This window comes from Ruditapes philippinarum, unplaced genomic scaffold, assembly GCF_026571515.1.
Source record: "Ruditapes philippinarum isolate M1 unplaced genomic scaffold, ASM2657151v2 ctg1075_1_1_1_1, whole genome shotgun sequence".
Taxonomy (NCBI): Eukaryota; Metazoa; Mollusca; class Bivalvia; order Venerida; family Veneridae; genus Ruditapes; species Ruditapes philippinarum.
Window position 1 is genome coordinate 258,680 of NW_026862120.1, and position 9,481 is coordinate 268,160.

At 29.7% G+C, this 9,481-nt stretch overlaps 1 long non-coding RNA gene across 1 annotated transcript; it reads right to left on the reverse strand.

Annotated features, from left to right (window-relative positions):
- Positions 1–3,536: 3,536 nt before the first annotated feature.
- Positions 3,537–8,408, reverse strand: LOC132718011 (uncharacterized). Its single transcript, XR_009624025.1, has 4 exons — positions 7,095–8,408; positions 5,929–6,250; positions 4,950–5,063; positions 3,537–4,398 (listed from the first exon to the last, which is right to left on the reverse strand). It is a non-coding gene; the product is annotated as an uncharacterized LOC132718011 (long non-coding RNA).
- Positions 8,409–9,481: the final 1,073 nt, after the last annotated feature.

Sequence of the window (9,481 nt, forward strand, 5' to 3'; positions counted from 1 at the left end):
ATTGTACAATATCGATTAGACATTTTAGAATAAAAATATTATCAACAGTAGAAAAGTTTTTTCTAAACCCTGCTTGTGTTTCATGTATAAGATTCGTGCTATCAGCAAATTTATTCAACCTTTGATTTATTATACATGTGAAGAGTTTTCCAAAGCAACTTAAAAGTGATATTGGACGATAATTTTCAGGTAATTTAACATTCCCTTTATTTTTATATATAGGTTTAATATGTCCTATAGTCCAGCTCTCAGGAATAACACCTTTATCAAAAATAATATTAAAAAGTTTTTTATAAATTTTTAACATCAAGCCGATAGAATTTTTTATATGCTCGTTAAGAATTTGATCCACCCCTGGTGACTTATTTGTTTTGAGACTTTTAACAGCATCTAAAATTTCTTTTTCTGTTATAGGGCCATTTATTTCCTCGTTCATTGTAGCATCATCGCCTGTATAATTTTCATTTCTATAATCATTATCATCAGCAGCTGTATTATCATTTAGACGTTTGAAATACTCAAAAAAGTCATCAAGGGAAGCAATATTTTCTTGTTTAACATTTGTTTTATTAATAATCTTCCAATATTGCTTAGGGTCAGTATGCTTTAATTTACGTAGCTTGATGATTGTATTATTATTAAAATTATTCTTCGCCTTTCGTAAAGTACCTTTATACTGTTTACTTACAGATTTTAATAGTTCTTTGAAATATGGAGTTTTAAATTTATTGTAAGCTTTTCTAGTTTTATGATAGGTATCTCTCATCATATTACATGACCTATCAAACCATGGAAATGTGTTCTTTTCACTTGACATGTCTGGTTTTTGTGTACAAAACCCAAAAGAAATTTCTGAACTTTCTTGAAACAAATTTGAAATATTAAAAACAATATCATCCAGTTCATTTTGTAAAACAATATCATTCTCGTTTAATTGGTCAAGTTTCATTTCAATTTCAGAAATCTAAAAAATTTCAAGATTTTCAGCAAACAATTCAGTCTTTTTGCAATCCCATAATATTGGTTTTGGGGTAAATCGTTTACATTGTACCATTGTATTAAGAATGTCACATGATTTAACTTTAATTACAGCCTCTAGAGCACAATGCACATCAGAAAGTAGGCTGCAAAAGTCATGAATTTTAAAGTCTACAACATTTTCAAAAACATAAGATGAAGACAAAAAATAATCTATAGTACACGCCTTTGAAAACCATTTGTTACTTTGTATTAGATCATACAAACAATTGTACATTCAAGGAAACTTTTAATCGCGCGGCGTGATTACTTGCTTGCCTGTTTGTGTTTGTTTGTTTATTTGTTTGTTTGTGTATTCTTTTGTCCGTCCAACATCTCGTTTGATAATTTAATAATTCGATTCTTGTTGCTTCGTTTGACTGTAAAGCATTAAAACCCTCCTAAAAATTGATAAAGAATGAAACTCGTACGTTACACATGTGTTTTAGCAAAAAGATTTTACAATGTAAAATTTCTTATTATCTGACAAGCAGAAAATAGTTTCTGGTTTTTATTTTTATTAAAGTCAAGCGTGTTCTCATAATGCATTTAATAATGCTTTTTTTCCTTGCCTTTAATGGCCATCCACAACATGCAACGGATTTTGTTTGAATTAGAATAATTAATTTATAAAATTATTGTAATAATTCAAAAGCTGTTTGGAAGAAATATGTTTGAATGTTATTTTTTTACAAGTGAATGGCGTATACAAAGAACTATAGGTAACAAGTCAAATGTTACTAAAAAAAAGCTGCACAATAGAATGATACAGAACAGTTCATTAAGTTAACGTACCATATTCACGTATATTAGAAAATAGAAGACATTTAATGTATTTTTCATTGGATACATCTTTATATTCTTTACAAAGTTCTGTTTTATCTCACATTTACATAATAATTAAAATGTCAAGTTTTCATTTTAATTATAATTCAAGTGTTAATCTTCGAAATAATGTATGTAAATATATTTTAATTCAGGAAATGAATGAAATAACAGTTAACCTTTGCAATTCTTATCAATGATATGATATAAAAGTGTTTCATTTTATTTCACAATTCCTCATGATTTTACCTCTCCTATTTTTCAAAAATTAACATTGAGACAAGCAGTCAGGTTTTTTTTTAATTTTTGGTTTGTTTTACTTTCTGTCCCCCCGGAAAAATATTCAATACCTTTGTATCTATTCTATTGAGTTAAAGATCTTATAAATTTAACCAATCGACAATCTGCATTTGTAACTCATGACCGTCCAATATATTCCCGTATTGGATCCAAAATATATTATTTTCATATTGGACGATTGGGTGCATGTGCATTAAGCGATGCCTGTCTGGTTTCCGATAAATGTAAGATGTTACTATGTATAATTTGTTTAGACAATGTTAACTGTTATTTTCTTGAACTCACAGAAAATGATAAAAAATAAATAACGTCACCAAAGTATTTGTTGTATCAATCAAATCATAACACTTATGTATGTACACAACAAAACCACTCATGAATTATTACCTTTTCTTCTAAAACAATTTTAACAGGGGTGCGGATAGTGATATTTCGGTGGTTTTGTTGGGGATGATAATGATGATGATGATGATGATATTTCAAATTAAACGAAAGATATATAATGAAAATGTTATTATACATTTTACTGGTACAATACGGAATATATTTGGACTCGTAAACAGCTTGAAAAGTCATATTGGATTGCCAATATGACTTTTCAAGGTGTATACTCGTCCAAATATATTCCCGTATTGTACAATCAAATTTATAAGAACATATAATTATTGCAGGTGCTGATGCTTACCGGTCTGATATATGTGACCTTTGTAATCATGGAACTGACGTTTTTCTTTACGATAACACTTAGTTTGTTTGATTTACAAAAACATGAGCAAATCAAACATGTATACATAAAAAAGAAATAAATGTTCATGCCATCACTGCTTTTCACTTTTTCCAGATTCCTTGTATATTGTACTTGTAGTGATATTTTTATGTATAGTAGTTTAGAGAAAAAGTTCCAGTAAATGCATACAAATCTTGGCATACAATTATTGAATTTTATTACAAAGATACGTAATAGGTATAGTATATGAAACGAGCTACATACAAGGGTTAAACACTAGCTGGGGAGACATCGAGGGAAGTTTCTGATATCAATGGAATACAATGGGCTAGAAAGAACAATATCTTTAAGGCTTTAATTGCAGGGTTAGGATTTTTTCTTTGTTCATACTAACCCATTCTATTCAGCACATTTTCAATAAAGATTTTAAAAACTGTAATATCAATAATAGATATATAACAGTGCTGTTTTGTCATGGATTATATGTAACAGTTGAGTCTTTTTGCACCTGTTATATATCAGTGTAGATTTTTACAGAGTTTGGAATCGGACAGAGGTATCACATATTCCTAATAGCATAACAAACAACATTTATTAGTTGGTATTGATTCATTTTTGCAAGGGATTACATTTGAGACAAAAGGGTAAGAGCACAAGAAAGGGAAAATCACTGAACATAGTATTTATTGCTGTTTTCTGCTAAAAATTATGAAATTACGATACAACAGTTATAATATAAAAAAAACTCGTTCGTTACGCGAGATAACATTGGCTGGGCGACATTTCGGGATATTTTTGCAAAACAAAACACCATCCCGCCCCGAGGGCCTTGACATTAACATCTCACGAAGTTGCCCCAGCCAGTGTTATATCCTTGTAACTAACTTGTTTCGTACACATATAAAGAAAAACGGCGTAATAATTGTTTTACTCAGCTGGTTGATCTTATAAAAATGGAAAAGAAAAGTAACACCTCGGAGGTCGTCCGACACGATCAAATTAAAATTGTTATAAAGTCGATATGATTTTTATTAATAAATATTCGATTGTAAACATATCTAAAAAGAAAAGAGTGGTCATTACGCAAACGTGAAATTTTATTATATTAGGTTAGTGTTTGTTTTAATTAATGAATATTCATACGTTTCATCTATAATCACATTCATCTTAAATGCATTTTAGTGTTAACTTCATAACATTTTGTCCGAAAAACAAAACGTTTTTAATGAGTGTTTCTTAATTACAAAAGGGTTTATTCCTGCACAATCCGAGCCCAATACACATAAAATGCACCTTTCCCTTGCACATCGGTACACCGCATCATTATAGGTATGTTTTGGAGTTCCCAAAGTCTTGGACGAGTCTGGATATCAGCTGTGCTATTATCATGGCATCCGGCATATTGGAACTCACACCTCCCTGTCTCTAGGGTACAACTAAGGGCTTCACAGCAAATCCGAGAATATGGATTACTTATAAAGTAACTTATCATTAGTTCCTCTCGCCCCTTTAAGTCTGCGTCACCATACCTAGGAAGAAAGAATCATGAACTTATACATACTTTAAAACAGAATAATTTCTTTTTTATGATAAAAATGTTTATTTCTTGGAATGCTCTTTAAAGAAGTAGAAAACATATTATTACGTGAATATATAATGAAGACAGAAAACTTTTGTACTTTATAACTTGGCCTGATTACCGCTGTATGAACCCATCTTCTTATGTTTCATAATGCAAATCTTCGTGTTAAAGGTTGAATTCTGCTTAAGCCGATGGTATTGGAAAGGCGTGGACGGTAACCTGCACTTTTCACTACCGTCCATGAACTAGCCCAGTCAAATCGAGCCTGCAACATTTTCAAATTTGTCGTTTTGGTTGTGCGTTCTTTAGGGATTCCGTTTCTCGATATTCTATTTCAAAATATTAAGTTGACGGTTTCAATTTAAAATGAAATGAGGAATATTTCATCCATGTTTGCACAAAATATAATTACAGTACTATTAACAAGTAACTAAGAAAGAGAGGGTGAAAGGTAGTTCTAATGCTTATTTCTTGGTCACTACTTTATTTTTTACTTACAAGCATTCTTGTTTTTGAAGGCCGGCCCAGCAATATTGCGAAGTCCATGCATTTGAAAGTGACAGGAAAGAAAGGAATATGGCAAGCCAAATAAACACCACCATTTTAAGAAATCTGCAATATCAACATAAAGTGTTACAGTAATTTATCAAAATTCAAAGAAATAAATTTAGACTTTTAACCTTATGTATTGTCACTGAGCACCATAATCTCAATTATCTTTTTCCTCTAATAAGGCGAGAAAACATTGAACTTCGTCAAAACTGAGAAAATATCATCACAATGTTTAAAATATATATTTAGATATTATCTTAAAGGCACATTATTGCCCAGAAACGAATACATTATAACTACATTTATTTTCAATGAAAATGGTAAATATGAGTTTTATATAAATAAATATAAAATAATTAAAATTAGATGAAAGAAGTGCTAAATATGAAATAATTTGTCATAAAAATAGCAAAATATAAACAGAGTAGCATTTTGACTTCAATAAAAATACTTAATCACTATAACTGTACTAATTGTCAAATAGCAACAGAAAAAGGGTCAGGTTATTGGTTAATGAATAACTCTTTGGAAACTATTAAAGTATATCAAAAGTTATAATCAATTACAAAATAGAAATAAAAAAAAAACATTTCAGGGGTATAATGGGCCTTTGATAGGTATAAACATAATTAAACAAAACTAATTAATGTTAACGAAAATCACGCAATATATGTCATATCAATTATACCTCAAAAAGTGTTGTCACATCACGAAGTTGTAAAATCTACTGAAAGTTTTACTATATATTTTATTTATGCATATACTTTATAGGATATTGCAAAGCAATAATATTCTCTCCAGACATTTTTAACGGTCCTTCTCAAAACAAAATTTAAAGCAAGACTTAAAAATAACGTTATTATTTAATAATATGAAATATTGAGTCTTCAAAATGTCTCAAACATTATTTATTTAATTTATTTACCTGGTATATATCACTTCACAGCAGTGTCGCTTCCGTCAAGATGAGAAAATGCTATTACAAAGAATGCTTATATATAGACAAAACATCACGTGTCATTCAAGCAAGCGTATACAAAGTTATACCATGACAAATTAAACTGTGTATTTGACAAAAGTCATATGTAATTTACAGACCTATGTATTTGCAATTTGCCGAAACTTAGAAACAATGTCCCACAATGTGCCTTCCCCTTGTGAACCTACTCGTGACGACATGAAGCTGATCGTCTTCTATACGATTTGCCATAATGCCAGTAAATAAACACATAAGAAATTTCAAATTCCTGTAAAGATATTGAATTACTTAATATGATGTGATTAAGTATTTAACGATAATATAAGCACACTTTTAAAATCTAATATATACATTACATGTATATATTCCATAGATATACGTAAACATGCTTTTCATTTAAAGGAACCACTTTTTCTGCGTCTGAAAAACATGTACAAAAAAAAAAAAAAAAAAAGGTTGACTTTATTTCCAAGATATATGTAACTTAAACATATATTTTGCCGGTGAAATAAATTCTATATAATGTACATGTTTGTATTTTATTTTTGTATTTTAAATACTTTTACGCTGATGTACACGTGTGTTATCAAAGCAAAATACTATTAAGATGAGAATTTATAGCAAGCAAACTGAATTCATTTAATTTAATACTTCTTCCTACTTTTCACTTTCAAATATCATATTTGTATGATTTCAAAGACAGGAAGCGAGAAAAAAGCATAATTCAATGAAAAATTTGACGAAATAGGATAGGCAATAAAATCGTTCGGCCATTGTACTCATTAAATTTGGTTCGGCCATTGTACTCGTTTATAAAAAGATGCACAACTTTGTTATGCAACTTAATAAAGGATGGAAATTGTTCTGGACGGACAAACTTTCGATTGTACAGAAGATGTCATTGCTAATTTTGCTCAAAATGTGTTTCTTTTACCGAAAACAACGTATTTTAGTATCTGTTCGGCCATTGTACTCATCACCCAAAACATTTTTTTCGACTTTCAGGCCTAAACGCTACAAAGTAACCAATAACAGAACAGTACGTGGTTTTTATACAGGGATTCCGTGCGGCCTAGTTAAACACATAAATTTAACGTAAACTGTATGCTTACCCCAATTTCACTGCTTTAACCGAGCGGGTAGGCCGCCATTTTATGAGCCCATTGTACGATTTTGGTCACGTGATCATCCGCAGTGTTATATGCTGTATATGATAATGTACTATGTACAAAAACAAAAAATGTTCTGTCCCGTTCTGTTATATATTGAATTGAATTTTGAAAGTGACAATTTAGCATTTAAAGTTACTAAAATTGATGTGCTGACAGAAAAATTAAGTTGCGCATATATTAACCCGGTAGATTAGCATTTGAAATTATTTAAACTTGTCTAACATAATGTCAGGTAAAACTTGAATATAGTGTTTACTTTTTCTAGAATTACCACGCATGTCGCACATGACAATCTAAAGTACAATTAAACTTCAATTGTCATTGTACACAAATGATTTATATCGTATTCTAAGTATTATGATGAAGTGACATTTGTTATCACATTTTGTTATAAAGGAACTTGCAATTATCAAATAAATTATGATAATTTATTCATTGTTGTCAAATATATGCATTTGTACTTTTAGACAAAGATGAATGTGACAATGCAATGTTTCATGCAGCTTTAACAAATTGTTGTAATTTTGATGCATTGATGCAAATTTAGTCAAAATGAAAATGTAATATAATTAAATAACAGCAAACAATACATATTTATTGCTAGATCTGTGTCTGTGTTCTAAGTATTAAGATGAAGTGACATTTATCATCACATTAAATTTCATAAAGGCACTTGCAACCATCAAATATGATGATTTGTACACTGTTGTCAAACATATGTATCAGCACTTTTAGAAAATGAATGTGATAGTGCATTGTTTTGACACTGCCTTATTTAATATGGTTGTAATTAAGTCATAGCAAAGCATGAAATATGACTGATTTTTTGTTGTTCACTACTACTTTTGTTAAATACAAATTCAGGTTAAGTTAAAACTTAATTTTCAGTGTAGTTTACATTTCAAAATAAAGTTATGATTGTTTTTTCGATAGACATAAGCAAAAATACATTTAATAAATGTTCTAGATAGATTTCTGTAATTCTGATACTTTTGTTTCATCATTCTGTTTAAAGATGGAAAACTACAAATTATTGCAAAAGTAGTTAGCCCAAAATACTCTTCCGATCATGAAGTAACCGTATCCAATATTATAGTTTATAATATTATCTAAAGATAGCTGCTACCTCATTGACCAAAGAGAAGTCAACGGAACAAATTATAAAATCATATTTTTGGGAATAGTATCATATTCACTAGCTGAATCGTATTTTCCCTATCTAAAATAGAATCAGACTCATATTCAATGACCATACAGCAAAGTCTACTGTACTTAAAATTGTTGCATTTCTTTTTTATGGCATATTTCTCGATTCAAAAATCTAAACGCTTTGGCTCTTCAGTAAGTTTGTAATTTATTTAAACATACACAACACCGTGATACAAGTCAAGCAGATTGTAACCAGGTTGGAAGCAATCGATAAAGTAAAATTCGTGTTATTGAGTCTAAGTTTTTGTTAAGTACTGGGGATTATTTTTATAGAATTTATTTCAACATATTGTGCGCCACCATGCACATCTTACTTTTAAGGTTTTTATCTAGTGTGAAAACTAATAGTAATCAGAAACATCATTAACGTTTTCTCTTCTGTATTGATGAAGATAACAAATTAAATTTATATCATCAAATATAATAATAAATTATGTAAGACTTTAATTCATCTACTAAGACGCGCGATTGTAACAGAAAAGGGGACCACCAGTTGCATAGTGTTGATGCTGAAACCTTGAATACTAGGTTGCTATGTTAACAAAAACTCAGCTTATGTAAAAAATGAAATTATTTGGTTTTATTTAAATAAGTGGGACTAAAACACTTAAAAGATTGTTGTTTTCTTCAGGGCAACATGTTTTGTTGGTAGCTTACTGAAAAATAATGATTAATAAGATGTTTCTTTGAAATATCGCCAAGCGCCTTAATTAATAAGAAAGTAATTTTGAAAGGTTGCAACTGCTGCCATTTTCGGTAACAGCCACCCTTATATAGCTGTCGGGTGTTGGCAAACATAGCGTCAGCCAATCAGAACTTGCAAACATAAAAATTCGTAAAAGGTTCTACATGTTTTTAAAGGAATAAACATCATTCACTCGACATACATAAAATGTATACATGTTAAACATAACAAAATGTTCCTAAATAATGACTAGAGATAATCATTAATATATCAATATATCAAAACTAGTCTTGACATATAGAAATAATAATTGCCAACATTTGCCAACTTTCTTACGCACAAGTGCCCTAAATAAATCCTTAGAATCAATCACTTTCAAATACAATAAGACTATCATCCATAACAGTATTTCATATGTAATGCAAAAATATAC